General features: G+C 43.9%; 1 protein-coding gene across 3 annotated transcripts in view; it reads right to left on the reverse strand.

Moving 5' to 3' along the window:
* The window catches only part of LDLRAD4 (low density lipoprotein receptor class A domain containing 4), a 963,403-nt gene that overhangs the window by 826,119 nt on the left and 118,037 nt on the right, over positions 1-19,247 (reverse strand). The window contains exon 2 of one of the 3 annotated variants that reach the window (XM_029590932.1): positions 2,455-2,506. The exons of the other annotated variants lie outside the window; for them this stretch is intronic. The gene's annotated coding sequence lies outside the window, so the exon portion shown is untranslated. The remainder of the gene's footprint in view (positions 1-2,454; positions 2,507-19,247) is intronic. 3 annotated transcript variants of the gene reach the window in all.

Raw genomic sequence — 19,247 nt, forward strand, 5'->3', positions numbered from 1 at the left:
TCCCTTCCCCTACCTAACCCACCCGCCCGGCCCTGTCTAAACCCCCATCCTACCTTTGTCGGGGGATTTACGCCTCCCAGAGGGAGGCGTAAATCCCCGCGCGCGAGCGGGACTCCTGCGCGCCGGGCCGCGACCTGGGGGCGGGTACGGAGGGCGCGGCCACGCCCCCGGACCGCCCCGGGCCGTAGCCACGCCCCCATACCCCCCCAAAACCCTGCCGACACGCCCCCGCAACGCCGCGCGCTCCGGCCCCGCCCCCCGACACGCCTCCCGACTCGCCCACTCCGAAAACCCCGGGACTTACGCGAGTCCCGGGGTTCTGCGCGCGCCGGGAGGCCTATGTAAAATAGGCTTCCCGGCGCGCAGGGCCCTGCTCGCGTAAATCCGCCCGGTTTTGGGCGGATTTACGCGAGCAGGGCTCTGAAAATCCGCCCCTATTTATTTAGTTATTTATTTAATATTTTTTATATACCGATTTTTCATGTGAGCATATCAAATCAGTTTACAGTAGTTAAATATTCATTTAAAAATATTTGTATTTCCAAAAGAAAAGGAAGTAGCTACATAGTTTCATAATATACATAATTAAAATAGTAAACTAAATAAAATAGTAAATTAAATAGTCATAAAATTTAAACAGTTAGAGAGGTAGTAAAGAAAGAGCAGATATAATAAAATAAAAAATATATATTACCTTGGTATGAAATCAGTAGTCTGAAATCATTAAGTTAACAGCTCTTGGAAGACTTGTTTGAATAGCCATGTTTTAATGCCCTTTTAAATAATTTGTCTGCTTCCAAACGTAATTCTTGTGGTATAGAGTTCCATAGTTGGGGTCCAGCAATAGAAATAGTCCTTTCTCTTACATTATTTAGATGCGCAATCTTAGGGGAAGGAATTGGCAACATCCCTGTACCTGTTGATCTAATAATTCTTGAAGGGATATGGAAATGAAGTGATGAAGTTAACCATTCAATTTTTTCTTTGTAAAGCGTTTTATGAATTAGGGACAGGATTTTATGCTGAGCCCTGTATTTAACGGGCAACCAGTGAAGGTCTTTCAATATTGGAGTAATATGTTCAGATCTTCTAGTTCCTGTCAAAAGACTAGTCGCTGAGTTCTGCAGAAGTTGCAATGGTCTTGTAACATTTGCTGGTAGGCCTAAAAATAATGAATTGCAGTAGTCTAATCTCAAGAAAACAAGTGCCTGTAAAACTGTTCTAAAATCTTTTGGGAATAGTACAGGTTTTAATCTTTTAGGATATTTAATTTTAAATAACCATCGTTTATGATTTTTTTAACGCAAGTTTTCATTGAGAATTCGCAATATAGGAAGATCCCTAGATCTCGCACTTCCAGGGAGATGGGGTAATTTTTAGCTGCTTCTTGAATTTCAACTTCTTTTGCCTTGCTTAATTTAAGTGAGATGTATAGAATTTCAGTTTTATTTGTATTTAGGGAAAGATTCATTTGGGTTAATACTTTTTCAATGGCAGATTGATATATATCCCAGAGCTTAAGAGTTTGGTCGATAGATTTTTCAATCGGTTTTAAAATCTGAACGTCGTCAGCATAGACAAAATGTGTTAGACCGAAGCCGGATAGGATTCTGCATAATGGAAGCATATAAATATTAAAAAGGGTTGCAGAGAGAGAGGATCCCTGTGGTACTCCATACTGGAGATCAATTGGTTGTGATTCGTTAACAAGAAATTTTACTTTGAAAGTTCTATTTTCTAAGTAAGAGTTAAATCATTTCAGTGCGGAGTCTTTGATGCCTATTTCATTTAGTCTATCCAGGAGGATTTTATGATTGACTGCATCAAAAGCTGCTGAAATATCTAGCATGATCAGGAAGTAAGTTTGGCTGTTATCGGCTCCTCTGAGGATAATTTCTTGTAATGAAGTTAATAGGGTCTCAGTGCTAAAATATTTTCTAAATCCATGTTGTGCCGGATATAGGGTACTATGCCTTTCAAGATCATCTGTTAGTTGATTGTTAATTACTATCTCAAGAATTTTTGAAATACAATCCACAACCACACACAATCCAATAAATCTGAAATCTGTTACAATTTATATAATCCCTTATCCAAAATTCTTCACAATCCATTATATCCATAAATTTATAATAGCGATTAAAATTTACAATGGCCATATGGATGTGCTTTTAATATGTTTTCTAAAAAAAAATCTGTTCCAATTTGTTTTGTTATGGAACATATACAGATTGTGAACAATTGGCCTGATTTTAAAAAGCATTTAACGCTTAAAATTGGATTTTACACCTATAAATGCATTTTACCCATGGGCTTTTATAAATTCCTACAATATATGCCATTGAATTGTCCATAGGATATTCACATGTAAGTGCACTTTACACGTATAAATGGCTTTTTAAAATTGCTACTACAGTGTGTTACATTTAAACGTGTAAATCCTTTTAAAATTACCTCCAATATGATCCTTGGATGTTCATATTTCTCCTGATGGTTCGAGTCCAACCTGAATGAGAACAGGATCTTAGAGCAAATTTTTGTTGTTTTCTAACTGCTCTGACATTGTGATGACATTTATTAAAATTAGTAAAAAAAAACAAAACCCAAAACATTAACTTCTTTTGTTTCATTCTTTTATTTTTTGTTTTACTTGCGTGCAACAAATTCACTCTCTTTGAATTCTCCAGGCTTTTTCTAGCCCTTGCTATATATCCTCTGTCAAATAACCCTAGCCATGCCCAATCAATCATTGCTTCTTGAAAATCTTTATCCTCTGAGCAATTTTGTCTAGCCCTAAGAAATTGGCCAACAGGTATATTGCAAGTCATAGATCTTGGATGACAACTAGAAGTATGCAATAAAGCATTACTTGTATTCTGCATCAATACATCTTAGTATAAACATTACCCTCCCCATCTGTTGACAAAGAAATACCTAAAGAATTAATGGAATGTAACATTTTCACTCATATTAAACCTTAAAATGCATCCATTACCATTAATGTACCTAAAAAAAAAAAAAAAAACCAATCTAAACCAACTTAATCACCATTCCATATCAGCAATACATCATGAGTGCATCACTTCAAAAGTATTGTTTGTTCCTTAAGTGAGTTGCATAAAAGGAGCTATTATGCAAAAGTTCTCTCACCGCATCATAAATAATCCCACATAAAGAAAGGATAAAAGTTGCAAACATGACAGTGCCTTAACACTAGAAAATAGTACTTTTCATAAAATATAAAATAAGTGTGACCAGGTACAAATTTCACTAATTCCAATAAAAGCACAGCCTGTTTCGATTGGGTTTTAGATTTAATTACCTGCCTTTTCCAAATCAGAGCTCAATGAGAGTTATAGAACAGGTCCTGTAGTCATCTCCCTGCCCAAGCAGGCTAACATTCTAAGTTGTACCCGAGGCAGTGAAGGGTGAAGTGACTTGCCCAAGTCACAAGGACCAACAGTAAGAGAAGCAGCTGAAGAAACATTGATACCAATGAGGAGGCCAATGTAATAGGTGCGCTCAGTGGAGTGCACCATTTTCTCCTTAGCTGTGTGCACATTTTCTGTGTGCAAATGTTATTTCCGATGCAGTAAGCAGTTTTGCGCACAGAAAATGTGCATCCTGCCTAGCACCCTTGCATGGAAATCCCACACAAATGAGGACATTAATTATCACCCCCCAATGCAAAGGAGTGTGCCGAATTATCTCAGGGGTTCCTAGCACTAGAAATCTTACTCTGGTCAGCAGACCACAGGTTGGAAACCACTGCCCTAGGTGAACCTTATAACTTTGCACAATGCACCCCACTCCCTCTCGGCCCTCTCTACACACACAGTTAAGAGTTATGCATTTAAAACAACACTTTACATGAAAAATATGAAAGTACAGTATTCTCAAGTAAAAATATCAATTACATTATATTATATTTACATGTACTGCTGTGATGCCAACCAGAAATCCCTGTAAAAATGACACTTGGAAGCCATATGGTATTTGGCCTATCGTTACATGTGTTGTGTGTGGGCTTTACCCTCCAAAAGCCCTAAAACACTAATTCACTTCTCCTATTAGTAGAATACCTCACCTCAGTCACACATGCAGAACACAAACAAACTCTCACCAACATAGAATAGACAACCATAATGGAGAAATGAATTACCTGATAATTTAGTTTTCTTTAGTGTAGACAGATAGACTCGGGACCAGTGGTTATGCTCCCCTGCCAGAAGATGGATATGGAGTAAGTGACAACACAGTATATGTATTCCTGCAATAACCCCAGCCTGCCAGTATTGTCTTCAAAAGCAACTGTGGACAGACTAGCAAAAAACTTGATTAAAAAAAGTCAACCATTACTGTACTCAACCGAAAATAAACACTGAACTCAAGTAAGAACATAGGTACCCCAATCTAAGGACTGGATGAACACTTACCAGTAATCCCTTGGGACCCGTATCCACACAGGAGGACCATTGTCACAATCATTCGGCAGCCGAGGGAGGGAAGCTGAGTCCATCCGGCTATACTAAGGAAAACGAAATTATCAGGTAAGTAATTTCTCCATTTCCTAGCGTGTAGCAGATGGACTCAGGACCAGTGGGATGCACCAAAGCTACTCCCGAGGCTGCCCATAGTACATTCAACACCGCACATGCAAAGGCTGCGCCCTCTCGGGCTTGCATATCCATATGATAAAACCTGGAAAAGGTATGTAAGGATGATCCCATTGCAGCCTGGCAGATATCGAAGGGAGACAACAATCTAACTGCCGCCCTTGACACTGTCTGAGCCCTAGTGGAATAAGTCCGAACCTGAGTAGGCAATGGCTGCTCAGCATCCATATAGGTAGCCGGGATCATCTCCTTAATCCAGCGAGCTATTGAAGCCCGCAAAGCTGGTTCGCCCTGCTTCCTTCCACCATGAAGGACAAACAGGTGATCCAACTTTCAGAGAGATTCAGAAACCTCTACATACCGCACTACAAGTCTCTCGACATCCAAGGAACACAGGAGGCGATACTCCTCTGCGTCCTAGATCTTATCCAGAGACGGCAAAGAAATGGACTGATTCAAATGAAACTCCGAGACCACCTTAGGCAAGAAGGATGGAACAATACACAACTGTAATGCCTCTGGAGTGACCCGAAGGAATAGCTCCCAGCAAGACAAGGCCTACAGCTAAAAAATGCAATGCACAAAACATACAGCCACCAGGAACACTTTCTTCAAGGTTAATAACCTCAAGAAAAGGGTGTGCAATGGCTGAAATGTAAAGTTCACTATAAAAATCCAGCACCAAGTTAAGACTCCACAAAGGAACCAGCAACCGCATGGGAGGCCGAAGGGGCTTCACTCCCTTCAAGAAACGGGCCACATCAGGATGGGACGATAAAGAGATACCATTCACCATGCCTCTGTAACATGCAAGAGCCACAACCTGAACCTTCAAGGAATTAAGGACCAATCCTTTAATCAGCCCATCCTGCAAAATATCCAGAATAACTTAACTGAATGAGGAAGAACACTGCACTCCTCGTACCAGGCCTCATACACTCTCAAAACCCGCACATATACTAGAGAAGTGGAGAACTTCTGAGTGCGGAATAAGGTAGAAATCACAGCAGAAAAATATCCATGCTTTAACAGGTGAGCCCTCTCAAGGGCCAAACCGTAAGACAGAACAGAGTTGGATCCTCATGAAGAATTGGCCCCTGCCGCAACAGATCCATGTGTAGCGGAAGACAAAGGGGGTTCTCTACCAGGGGCCTCTGCAGATCTGCATACCACAGACGCCTAGGCCAATCCAGAGTCACCAGGATTATTAGCCCACTGTGGACTTCGATTATGCGAATGAGTCTGTCCATCAAGGGCCACAGAGGAAAGGCATAAAGCAACTTGTCTTTCAACCAGACCTGTATGAGAGCATCGATGCCCAGAGACCACAGATCTCTCCTGCAACTTAAGAAGCGAGGAACCTTCGAACTGCAAGAAGTTGCCAGCAGGTCTAGAGAAGGCCTCAGTGACCCACTATCAGCTGAAAAGCCTCTGCGGACAACACCCATACACCAGATCCAGACTCTCCCTGCTGAGAAAGTCTGTTCTTATGTTATCCTTTCCGGGGAAGTGGGAGGCCAAGATCATCTGTAAATGTCCCTCCACCCATTCCATAAGTTGTCTACTTCTTGCTGGTTCTTGGTTCGTCCACGGCGATTGATGTAGGCCATCGTCGTTGCATTGTCTGACATCATGCGGACTGCTCAACCCTGTAGTCTGTGGCTGAAGTGCTAGCACTCCAACCGAACCGTCCAGGCTTCCAAGCAATTGATGTTCCAGAGGGCCTCTTCGGCCATCTGATGTCTCTGGGCTGTCAGTTCCTAACAGTGAGCTTCCCAACCCCTCCCCTTCTCAGATGAGCCTCCTGCAACCACCACTGAAGGCAACAACAGATTTCCATCGGCAAGTAGAGATGAACTGAATAGTCCTGTGACTGTGGGTTCCAATGAGACAGCAGTGAGTGCAGAAGAGGATGCATATGCGCCCTCACCCACGGCATGACCTCCAGGGTAATCCCCATTAAACCAAGCACCTGCAGATAGCTCCACACCATGCTCGTATAGCATTCACCAACAGATGCACCTGGGACATCAACTTTTGGATCTGTGCGTCCGGCAGAAAAACCTTGCCCAGCCTCGTGTCGAAGTGAACTCCCAGATACTCCAATGATTGAGAAGGCCGGAGACTGCTCTTGGCCAAGTTAACCACCTAGCCGAACTTCTGTAGCAAAGAGATCACCTTGGTCACCAGGTTGCTCTCTTCCAAAGACTCGGACCAAATCAGCCACTCATCCAAGTACAGGTACACCAGGATTCCATCTCTTCTCACAATGTCACCATTACGATCACTATAACCTTGGAAAAAGTTCAGGGGCGGTGGCCAGATCAAAGGGCAGTGCCTGGAATTGATAATGGAGATCCAGCACCGCAAAGCACAGCAAACTTTGGTGCTCCAAATGGATGGGAAGATGAAGGTAGGCCTCAGACAGATCCAGGGAGGTCAGAAATTCTCCCGCCTGCACAGCTATTATCACAGAGTGCAAGGTTTCCATGCGAAAATGAATCACCCGCAGATGACAGTTGACACTCTTGAAGTCCAGGAAGAGACGAAAGGAACCCTCCTTCTTGGGCACAACTAAATAGATGGAATAGAACCCTGTATTTTACTGAAACGTAAGCAAGACATCAGCTATGGTTGCAGAATTGGTCATCTGACACAGTCTCCAAAGCTAATCTCACTAAAATGCCCTTTAAAGGCTCACTCTTGTTTGGGAGCAAGATGGAAAAGCTGGTCAGTAAGTGGGGCGAATCTCCAGTTCCCTGGATACCGGAGGCTAAGAAGCAATTGCAGCGTCTCTTTTCGGGGGGGGGGGTCATCTCAGAGGCTCCATGCGTTTTTGTACCTACAGGAACTCGGTCTTTCAGAGGACTCGGCGTTTTGATAGGTCTCAGTCATTTCATTCCCAAGAGAGGAGCAGGCTCAGGTAGAAGACCATCCTGAGCTTCCCAATGAAGATTTGTCAACCCACCTACTGGAGGAGGAGATAGAGGGATGCCTATCTCTCTTTCATCAAAGGTGGGTCAAGATCACATTGGATCAATGGGTCTTGGAAGTGATACGGAATTTCACAACATTCCTCAGGACGTGTTCATGGTGTCTCCTTGCCACTCCCCGCAGAAGAAGCAGACAGTGGAATCTACACTTCTACAGCTCCTCCAGCTAAGGGCTGTCATGCATATCCTTCAAAGTCGCTCCTCCCTCCATGGGGATAGTTGTCCATTTAGAGTCAGTGCAACAAGTGCATCCAATTTGGGAAAATGCAAACATTCTCCCACTGCTGGACCAGAGGGTATAGGTCTTCCAATGCCTGACCTCCTTTGAAATTTGCCTCCGGGGTGTCCCATTCAAGATCAATCAATTCTTGAATGGAATCCATAACAGGAAAAAAGTAAAAGGCTTTTCGCAAGGAAACCAAAATGAGATTCTATGTGGCTCTCACACAGAATCTTCTCCAGGCACTCCCAGCATCTTCTAGGTCTGGGAAATTAGGGCCGGAACGATACGGCTCCAAACCAGGAGGAATTTCCCCATCTTCCAAGGAATCAGGGTCTGCCTCATCATCTGTACCATCCGGGTCCCCACTGGGGATATCTGTGACAAACCGAGGCATGCCACGGCTCTTAACCGTAGGATTGGAAGAGGAAGGGGCCACCAGCTTAGGATGCAACCTGACAAGAGTGGGCAAAGCGAAGGACTGCACCTCAGCAAAGGCCTGTAAACCCTGAAAAAACTCCACCCAATAAAAAGCAGCCGGATCCAGACCAAATCCTGAAAGTACTGGAGCGGGCCCAACTAAACTCCATCTCCTGCGGAGGAGCCAATCAAGGGAATACCAAAATATGGCGCATTTCCAGTCAAAGTGGTAACCGGGCCATCATCAGAATGGGAGGATCTAGGCTTAGCAACATCCACGGAAGACCAGCACTGACACATGTTTGAAGACAGGTCAGGCTGAGAAGCCGTAATATGACCGGCAACACAAAGAGAAAGGCGCTTAGGCTTCTTGTTTATCGGTGTCAGGAGTGGTGGTAACTGTGCGTTCAAACGGCTCGCGCTTAAAAAATATGAACGTATAAAATCAAGAAGCCCCACAATGAAGCGTGGCAAGGCACACTGACTACTAGTGCGCCCAGCTGGAGCGTATCACCACACCCAAAAATGTTGTGCATGCAAAAGCCACACCTAGCGTGGTGTGCACAAGGTGTGCACACCAACGTCCTGTAGAGAGCAGTAAGGTGCTTGCAAGAAAAAGCCTACTGCGGAGCTAGCCCACCAGGGCCATTCAACCCACCAGACTTCCCAGTTCCCCTAAACCCAATGAGAGCGGGAACAACGTTGAACGGCGCACAGAGAACAGAGACCAAATTAAGGCCTTAAAAACCCTTATCTGTCTCTATAAGTAATTTTCTTCTTTTTTTAAAACTTTTTGGACCTCATCGCTTAACAGCTGAGTATAGAGGCAGTCTCCAGCTGTGGTGGGAAAGGGCATGTGCCATCACTGCCGCGCTCAGCCTCCTGCACCAGCTGCCTTTCTGCTGCACAAACAGCAAAGTCCACGCTGGGAACCAGCAACCGGACCAAGACACACCTCTGAGGGACCATGGAAATCACCTCAAGAATTTCTCAACTGGGGGAGGGACCTTTAGTTATCACCGCAGGAGAGCAGGGCTTTCATTTCTCAATGTAAAATTCTCCTTCCAAAATTCACAGTAATCCCCATAGGGCGATGCACATCCACCATCTGCTGGAGACAGAAAATACTGGCAGGCTGGGGTCACTGTAGGAGTATATATACTGTGACGTCAGCTTACTCCATTTCCGTCTGCTGGCAAGGGAGCATAACCACTGGTCCTAAGTCCATCTGTCTACATGCAAGGAAAAGTAGAAATATAGACATGCAGACAAAAACTGAACTGGAAACTGCAAGAAGCCAGACTCTCTATTTATTTATTTATTTAAAAAATTATGGATCGATTTCCAGCTTTCACAGTGAATAAACAGAACCATTCCTCAAACATCAAACAATAAAATCTAGAAATACAGGTGCAGATTTTAAAACCTATGCACGCGGCCTACATTTGTGCGCACTACCCAGCGCGCACAAATGTACGCCCGATTTTATAACATGCACTCGCAGCCGCGCGCTTGTTATATAATCCAGGGTTGGCGCATGCAAGGGGGTGCATACTAGTGCACCTTGCACGCGCCGAGCCCTAGGGGAGCCCCGATGGCTTTCCCTGTTCCCTCCGAGGCCGCTCCGAAATCGGAGTGGCCTCGGAGGGAAGTTTCCTTCAGCCCCCCCACCTTCCCCTATCTAACCCGCCCCCCAGCCCTACCTAAATCCCCCCTACCTTTATTTTGTAAGTAACGCCTGCCTCTGGCAGGTGTACCTTACGCGCGCCAGCCAGCTGCCGGCACGCAATCCCCTGGCACAGCAGCAAATGACTGCTGTGCCAGGGGATCGCTGCCCCAGGACATACGGGACATGTGCCGCCGGGCCTTTTGAAAATAGGCCCGGCGCGCGTAGGGCTATGAAAATCTGCCCCATAATGTAAATAAAATCAAGAAATATATCATAATAGTAAAAACATACTACTAATAATATTACAAAATAGCTGATTGAATATCGAAAAACGTATACAATTTTTTTTAATTTTTTTAAATATCCCAAAGACTAATAAAATATTTCAAAAACAGCAGACACGTCAAACAATACCCAAAAAATAAAACTAAAAAGGATTTTAAAAATTCACACTCTCCATACCTGGGAATTTTGATTTCCAGTCACCCTGAGTTTTCTTGCATTAGTGGGAGTAGGGTACATAAACATTCTCCTCTCTTTCGTATAAATATACCCACACAAACTCAGACACACACATATGCTCCCTCTCTCACACATACCCAAGCGACTCCATCTGTCCTTTGGTTGGGATCCGCCAGCTGCCCTGGGCCCTCCTCTTCATTTTGGCTGCTGGCAGGTTGGGATCCACCTGCAGTCCCATTCTCTCCCACACATACACATGCACAAAATCCAGGCAGGCTCCCATTCTCACACACACACACACACACACACACACACAACTCAAGCAGGCTCCCATTCGCTCACACACATACAACCCAGGCAACTCCCATTTTCTCACTCTTTCTCTCTCTCTCACACACACCATACCCAGGCAGTCTCCCATTCTCTCTCTCACACACACACACACACACACACAATGCAGGTGGGCTCTCATTCTCTCTTTCACACACACACACACACACAAATACAAACACAACCCAGGCAACCCCATTCTCTCTGTCACACACACATACAAACCCAGGAATTCCCTTTCATACCCACACCTCCCAGGTAGGCTTCCATTTACATACTCTCACTCACCCAATCCTGGATAGGTTCCCATTCACCTAAGAGAAATCAGGGAAGCTAACCAATTTGGCAGTGCAGTAATAATGGGAGATTTCAATTACCCCAATATTGACTGGGTAAATGTAACATCAGGACTTCCTAAAGACAAAGTTCCTCGATGTAATAAACGACTGCTTCATGGAGCAGCTGGTTCAGGAACCAATGAGAGAGCTATTTTAGATTTAATTCTTAGTGGAGCACAGGATTTGGTGAGAGAGGTAATGGTGGTGGGGCCACTTTGCAACAGTGATCATAACATGATCAAATTTAAACTAATAACTGGAAGGGGGACAATAAGTAAATCTGCAGCTCTAACACTAAATTTTTAAAAGGAAAACTGATACAATGAGGAAAATAGTTAGGAAAAAACTGAAAGGTGCAGCTGCAAAGGTTAAAAGTGTTCAACAGGCATCGACATTGTTTAAAAATACAATCCTAGATGTGCAGTCCATATGTATTCCATGCATTAAGAAAGGTGGAAGGAAGGCAAAACGATTACTGACATGGTTAAAAGGTGAGGTGAAAGAGGTTATGTGCTTAATAGTAGCCTGTATCATAGCAATTTTCAAAAGCCCATTTACACACGTAAATCCTTTTGAAAATTACATCCTATGCCTCTAAACTCTGTCCACCGCTATACCCTATATAGACACACTTTGAAGAGAATGGCTGGAAAAGCGTGATATAAATAAACGATGATGATGATGACGAAAATAACAGTCCACCAGGAAGCAACAGCTTGCAAATCAGCGGCAGTAGTGGCTTCCTTTGGTTCCCAGACCCTATCAGGATATGCTTTAGAGAGCTCCCCACAAGCGAGTGTCCCTCTTTATGGACCTGCATAAAGTGGATTTCCTTTCTTTTCCACTGACAAATACAGGTAGCATCTCCGCATAAAAATGAGGTCCCCTCTCCTTCCTGCAGGCTCTTCTCTTGCAATAGTACACGGGCGACTTAACTCCAGTTCTCATGAGTCACAAACCCAGAATATCCACAATGAATATGCATGAGACAGATTTCCATACGATGAAGGCAGTCCATGCCAGTTTCTCTCATGCCTATTCATTGAGGATATTCATAAAACCAGATCTGTTTCTGCTCTTGAGGACTGGAGTTGGCCACACTTGCAAATAGACTTTAGAAAAATCTCTGCTAACTTTTTCTGGGTGTATAACCTCTCCCACAGCAGATCACACATCTTTCTGGAGCTTGCACCACTCCAAAGGGGTATTTCCACCTCTTCAATAAGTCACAAATCTGAGGTAACCCTGGAAAAAGCAAGAAAACTCTGAAACAGGCTTTTCCTCCAAAATGAATCTTTTTAGATTCCTGTTCAGAGCTCCTCGCAGCTGCTCCAATCTCAACTACGTCACTCAGAGTCCCAGATGCTCCAACCTTGAGCTCTGGACTGCTTCCTAGGAGGGAACCAGAAGGAAAAGAACAAGATGAATGCTGGTTGGTGGTGCATCAGAAAATTTGCTGCTGCCATGTGACCATCTCTCTGAGCTGCCTCCCCAGCCTGACATCATCAATAAAGGCCAGGCTCAAAACATCTCCTTTGATATGCTCACACGAGCGACATTGAGCCGGCCTTTGATGATGATGATGTCAGGCTATGCGATGTAGCTCAGAGTGTTGGCAGCCCAGAGCAGGAGCAGTGCTTTACTCTATCAGTAACTGATGACAGCAAGTAATCAGTAATCTGCTGCCTGAGGCGAGGGATAGGATAGGTTGAGATGCCCACCACCCCTGCTAAGGTACTCAAAAGGGGTGCACTCTCCAAGAGAAGGCCCACACCAACTCACCATACAAAAGAAAATTCAAATTCTGGTGTCACTTCAGTAACAGCCACACAATCACCTGTCACTGCCAGAAACCTTTTGAAGTAACACCTGGGAACTTTTGATTTTCAGTCCCTCTTCTTCTTAATCCCCTCTTCCACATCTTCATTTCCCCTTTCCTCTTGCTCACTCATCCCCTCTCCCCTTCCCTCTCAGTCACTCACCCCCTCTGCCTTTCCTTCTCAGTCACTCAACCCCTCCCTCCCACTCACCACCGCAGGGGGTCTCTTCTTACTGGGGACGGAAGGGAATCCCTCTAGTGCATCACCACAGGGGGTTGCTCTGCAGGGCCAATGCCAGCTTTTTTTGCTGCCCTATGTGAACAATTACTGTGCGGGGCCCCTCCTCATTCTGTTTTTTTGTTTTTTAAACGTTTAATTTGTATTCTTTTTTTTTATCTTTTATTTTATTTAATTTTATGACTATTTTATTTATTTTATTACTTTGATAATTTACAAGTGCTTTTATATATTTAAGTTTACTTGTTTTATTGACCAGGGTTAATACTTGGTCTAGTCAAAATGTAATCCGACATGAAGTGTAAAACAAATGTTCGATATATAAAAATGTTAAATAAATAAATAAATAAATAAATAAATCAATCAATCAATCAGGGCCAGTGCAAGGGTATTAGGCATCCTGGGATGGTAACTTTTAAACAGCCACCCAGACACACATGTATGCATGTATTCCAGTTCATGCCAAACGACGAGGCCATTTTATAACATACAGGCGTATATGCCCACATGATATAAAATAGGCTCAACGCATGTACATGTGTACACAATTTTATATGGACGTCCGCATGTGCACATAAATGCCATCTCTACTGTGCAAGTGGGGGAATTTTATGGGGACACGTACTGACTAGTTTTCCCAGTTCGCTCCCAGTTCGACCAGTTAAGGGGTAGGACTTCCAACCCCCTCTAGGTTATTAGCCTCCCTTTCCTCCCGTTAGCCCTAAATCCATAGCAGTAGTAAAGTTACGTGACAGGGGACCCCGGCGCGCGCTTGTGCCTGTAAATACTTACGGGCACACTTCATGTTAAAGTCCTGGAATGCCCATGCCCCGCCCTTGCCCCGCACAGACCACGCCCCGCCCCTTTTGGGCCTCTGACACTTGTGCGCATACCGGGAGATAGGTGCGTACACGGGCACCTTTTAAAATCCACAAGGTGCGCGCCGGCCAGACATACTCACGTACCTCTCGGCTTTGGCACGTGCCAGACTTTTAAAATTCAACTATAAGTGAATCTTACAGCTTTGTGCCTGGCCCTCTCCACACACAATTTAAAATTATGCATTTATAATACAGGATTTTACATGAAAAAGGACATTCAACGTACAGTCTTCTGAAGTAAAAATATAACAGCAGCATGTATATTATATTTACATGCACTGCTGTGGTGTCAACCAGAAAACACAGCCTAAAAGTCAAAAAGACATTTGGAACACATATGTTAGGACTCTTGTAACTCATGTTAGGTGTGGGCTTGGTCCTCAGAAAGCCACGAGCAAACTAAACTACAATTACAATATAATAAATCTCCCATTCCAAAACAGTACTAACAGCCGCAGCACTGCAAATATTACAGCAGGCTCTAAAGCACAATACACCTCCTATTAGGAACACAAACAAGCCAAGTTGCTATAGATCTCTACATAGAAATGACATGCTAGTATAATACTTAACCTCACTCACATATCAAGAACACAGACAGATCCTCACCAAATATAGAATAAAGTGACCATAAATTATAAATGGAAAACTGCAGACAAAAACTGAACTGGAAACCGCAACAAGTCAGACTCTGTGGGTAATGCACCAACGGAAAAATAGAAACCACCATTCTTCAGAAAATATTCAGAAACATACATCAATCATTATAGTACAACCATACTCATAAACAGGCCGATTAAAAAAAAATGCGGGAGCACCGGCGCTTCGAGGCAAGCGCCCGCTCTCCCGACGCACGCCCAGGCACCTCTCCTGGGCGCGAGATTCAGTATTTAAATTAGTGCTGGCACTAATAAGGAGGTGCTAGGGACATTAGGGCGTCCCTAGCGCCTCCTTATTGGCGGAAGCGGTGGCTGTCAGCGGGTCTCACAACAGACGCTTAATTTTACCGGCGTCGGTTGTCGAACCTGCTGACAGCCACGGGTTCGGAAAATGGATGCCGGCAAAATTGAGCGTCCGTTTTGCAACCCACGGGCTGGTTTTGTTTTTTTTTTGTTTTTTAAAGAAGTTGGGGTTTTTTTGGTTTTTTTTATTGTTGGGGCCTCCGACTTAATATCTCTATGATATTAATCGTAGGGTGTACAGAAAAACAGTTTTTTCAGCTTTTCGGTACACTTGACCAGTGCCGTCTAAAATTAACGCCTGCCTTTGGCCGCATATTTTACTTTTCTGTATTTCGGGTGACTAAGTAATAGGCTCATAAACATGCATTTGCCTGTGATGAGCGCTACTAGTTTCGGGGAGGTTGGCCAAGCGTTTTCCACTCGCTACTTTTACTCCTTACTGTATAAGGTGTAATAATAGCGCGTCAAAAACGCGCTATTATTACCCCTTACTGTATAAGGAGTAATAATAGCGCATAAAAAATGCGCTACTATTACCCCTTACTGTATAAGGGGTAATAATAGCTCGTCAAAAACGCGCGGCCAAAGGGGGAGGCTAAACGGTGCGCTGTGGACACTTTCTTCACAGCATCCCCGACCACAGCCAGCAGCAGCTGAAAAGCCCAGCCAGAAATGGAACACAGGTCCCTCCTGCATGACAGTAAGCAGCACCCGTCAGTGAGCAGGCCAATTCTTCACATTGTTAATTATACCCTCATCAAATCCTTTTTTGAAGAAGTGAGTCACCTTAAGATCTTAAGCTGTTCGGTGGGATCAGCTGATAATTTGACACAATATCTTGAACTCCCTAATTGTCTCATCATTTCAGCACAATAGCAGCTTTTATAGGTAACAAGCGGATTACCTTCTTTTTCAGGTGACTTGATGGCAATATCATCTGCCTCTTTTAATCTTTTCAATGGTTGCCAGTCATTTTTATTACATTTAGAAAACTCAACCCTAACATCTTTTCCAAATCTACCCCAATCATTTCTAACTAATTACAAAAAAATAATTTCTCAGCCTTGTTACCAACTAGAATAGGAAAAAATATATACACTTAAGTTTAAATCCAGTATTGTCTTGGTCTTAAATCTCAAATTCCATTTTTTTTTTTTATTTTAAGGTCTTAGTTACATTTTCCATATCCAAACTGAAATCACCATTGTGTTAGGAATGATCTGAAAAGGAAAGGAGAAGAAAACGGCTGTATCGAGCCACGGTGTGACTTGAGAACTGTGTGCAGTTCTGGTCTCTCCCCTCCCCCCATCTGAAGAAAGACATAATGGGATTAGAAAAGGTGCAGAGGAGGGCGATAAACATGGTAACAGGGATCGAAATCTCTCCTATGATGAAAGGCTACGCAAGCCAGGGTTCTTCAGCTTGGAAAAGAGACATGAGAGAAGTTTACAAAATCACGTTTGGACTGGGTGCTGCTTTGTTGAGTAATTCAGGGCTGGGGAGGGGGGGTGAGGTAATGCCTCTGAGTCCTCCAGGACATAGCATTCTGCCAAGCCCCAAAGGAAGAAGCCCTCCAGAGGATCCAGCCACGACGCACACAGCCCAAGCACTGGGGATAATCTACACTGAGGGGCCAATGCAATGAAAAGCGTGGAAAGCACGGGGGGGGGGGGGGTGCCATGCTGTACCCAAATTAGGGGTCGCGCTAGCAAGGAGGCGCGATCTTAGCGCCTCCCTGCTAAAGCGACACGCTGCGGCTGCCGGTTACAAAAACCGACGCCGGTAAACTCCGCGTCAGTCTTCATAACTCGGCGGTCTGCCAAGGTATTTTTTTTTTAAGTAAAAAAAAAAAAAAGGAGGACAGAAAAGCAGTTTTTTTCTGCTTTTCTGTACTTCTTTTACATACGCTCAGCTATTGACGCCTGCTCCAGGCAGGCGTTAATATCTGAGAGCAAAATGTGCGTCTGAGATGCACACTTTTTTTTTTTGAATGCGGAGTGAATGAGTAATAGCCTCATTCACTCCGCATTTGATTGTGATGAGCGCTATTACATTCACTCCGCGTCAGACGCACGTTAAATAGGCGCTAATCCCCCTATTGCATTAGGGGGTGGATTAGCACCTATTTAACCCACGTCCGAGTGAGGGTTATACAGTGCGCGCGGCTGAGCACACTGTACTGCATCGGCCCCTGAAAATGTAGCCATGAGTACCGGGGAAGTAGGTGGACTGCTGAATAAGAACACCGCTTGATAGAATATGGAGGGATCCCGGAACGACTGGAAACTTCCACTTTTGGAGCATTTGCCTCAGAGACCGGAGCCCAGGTACATGCGACGCCTATAGATTTACCTTTGCTGGAAGTACAGAGTTTTCTTTGGAAAGACCAGCTATGTTTACCTTGGAGGAAATATGGAGGGTTATATTGGGTCTAGGTAAAGCCCTAACAGTTTAGATAGCTTCAATTTCTGAAAAAAATATGGACACCAAAAAAAAAAGGATTGGGGATTTGGAAACTTTTATGAAAGTTGTTGAGGATTATCAGTCTAATACTGATAATTCTGTTAAGTGGATGGAGGAAGTGTAAGAAGCAATGGTGAAAGATGTTATTCTTAACCCAAGTTGGAAAATTCAGAAAATGTAGTTAAGCACAGGAATTTACACTTGATCCACTTTTCCTCACCTCCCCTTTGATACGCTATTGGACATGTTTAAGAGATATTTAAGAAAAAATTTTAAAGTTCCAGAACAATCTTTCCCACCAGTGTCAAGAATTTTTTATTGAGCACCATTCAAAAATGAAGAAGGTGTGGATTCACAGGATAATTTAACCCCTATTTTAGATGATAGTTTAAATGTATCAGCTATCTTGGAATCATCCCATAAGGACTTGCTTAAGCCATCCAGTTGGATAGTCACACTTGCCTTAAAGCCTGATAGAGACTGGCTTCTGAGATTGTTCTTCTGACATCGAGAGGAACGTTTTCTTCACTGTTGGGTTAGAATATTTCCAGACAAAGCAAAGATATCGTAAAAGAAATAAAACAGTTCTTGCTAATGAGGCCCAGAGTTGTGCCACTTGGAGCTAACTTTTTTCTTAAATTTCCATTCAAGGGCTTAATTAAGTTTAATATTGTTTCATGAATATTTTTTAGCCAAGTCAATTAATGCTTTCCCTTAGTGATAAAATTGTAATAGTAATCTTAGTGTCTAAGATGTTTTTCCAGCCTTATGGGAAAATCCTTCCACAATACGGGCCAGATATTCAAATCTACACCCAATTTTATAACATGCACATTGCGCACGCCGAACCCTAGGGGAGCCCCGATGGCTTTCCCCATTCCCGCCCACCTTCCCCTCCCTTCCCCTACCTAACCCGCCCCCCAGCCCTACCTAAATCCCCTCCCCCACCTTTGTTTTTGAATTTACGCCTGCCTCTGGGCAGGCGTCACTTGCACACGCCGGCCAGCTGCCAGCGCGCGAACCTCCGGCAAGGCCACTGTGCTGGAGGCCTCGGTCCTGCCCCCGGACCAGCGCCCCGCCCCCTTTTCAAAGCCCCAGGACATACGCGCATCCCGGGGCTTGTGCGCATCACCAAGCCTATGCAAAATAGGCTCGGCGCGTGCAGGGACAGGTTTTCGAAGGTTATGCGCGTAACCCTTTGAAAATCTACCCCTAAAATTGTTTGGTCACTTTGTGTGTGTGGGGGGGGGGGGGGGTTTCATTTTCACAAATCTTTTCCTTAATACTGTGGGCTGGAATATGTGGAGGCTCTGTTATGAAATTTTTCTCTCTTTATTTATGGATTACTACTGTTTATTGAAGTAGTTCCTAAAATATCTGTAGAAGGTTTTCCTTGCACATTTATTATTAATTAAGACAAAGTTGAAGAAAATCATAACATAATAAGGATGGCAGAAAAAGACCAAATGGTCCATCCAGTCTGCACAACAATTTCTTATGATAATAACCGCCTTTCCATGCAGGTTACCCCTATGTTTCTGTTAAGGGTAGCAACTTCCACTCTGTCCTAGTTATCCCCAAGCCTTATGATAAGGGTAATAATATTTACAATCAAAATCAAGCAACTGTCAAACCCATAACTAAATTACTATACTAGCAACATTTTTAAGGGGTGAGCAGCCTTCTTGATAATTCAGACAATGCTGCCTGAATCTGCTTTGCTTTTGGACTTGGCTGTAGAAACAGTCCTGTACTTTTCCCCTAATGTCTGCGTTTAAGTACCCCAGACCATAAAAGTTGGGACCCAGAGTTGGCTGTCATTTTATTATTTATTTA

This window comes from Rhinatrema bivittatum, chromosome 2, assembly GCF_901001135.1.
Source record: "Rhinatrema bivittatum chromosome 2, aRhiBiv1.1, whole genome shotgun sequence".
NCBI classification, from domain to species: Eukaryota; Metazoa; Chordata; class Amphibia; order Gymnophiona; family Rhinatrematidae; genus Rhinatrema; species Rhinatrema bivittatum.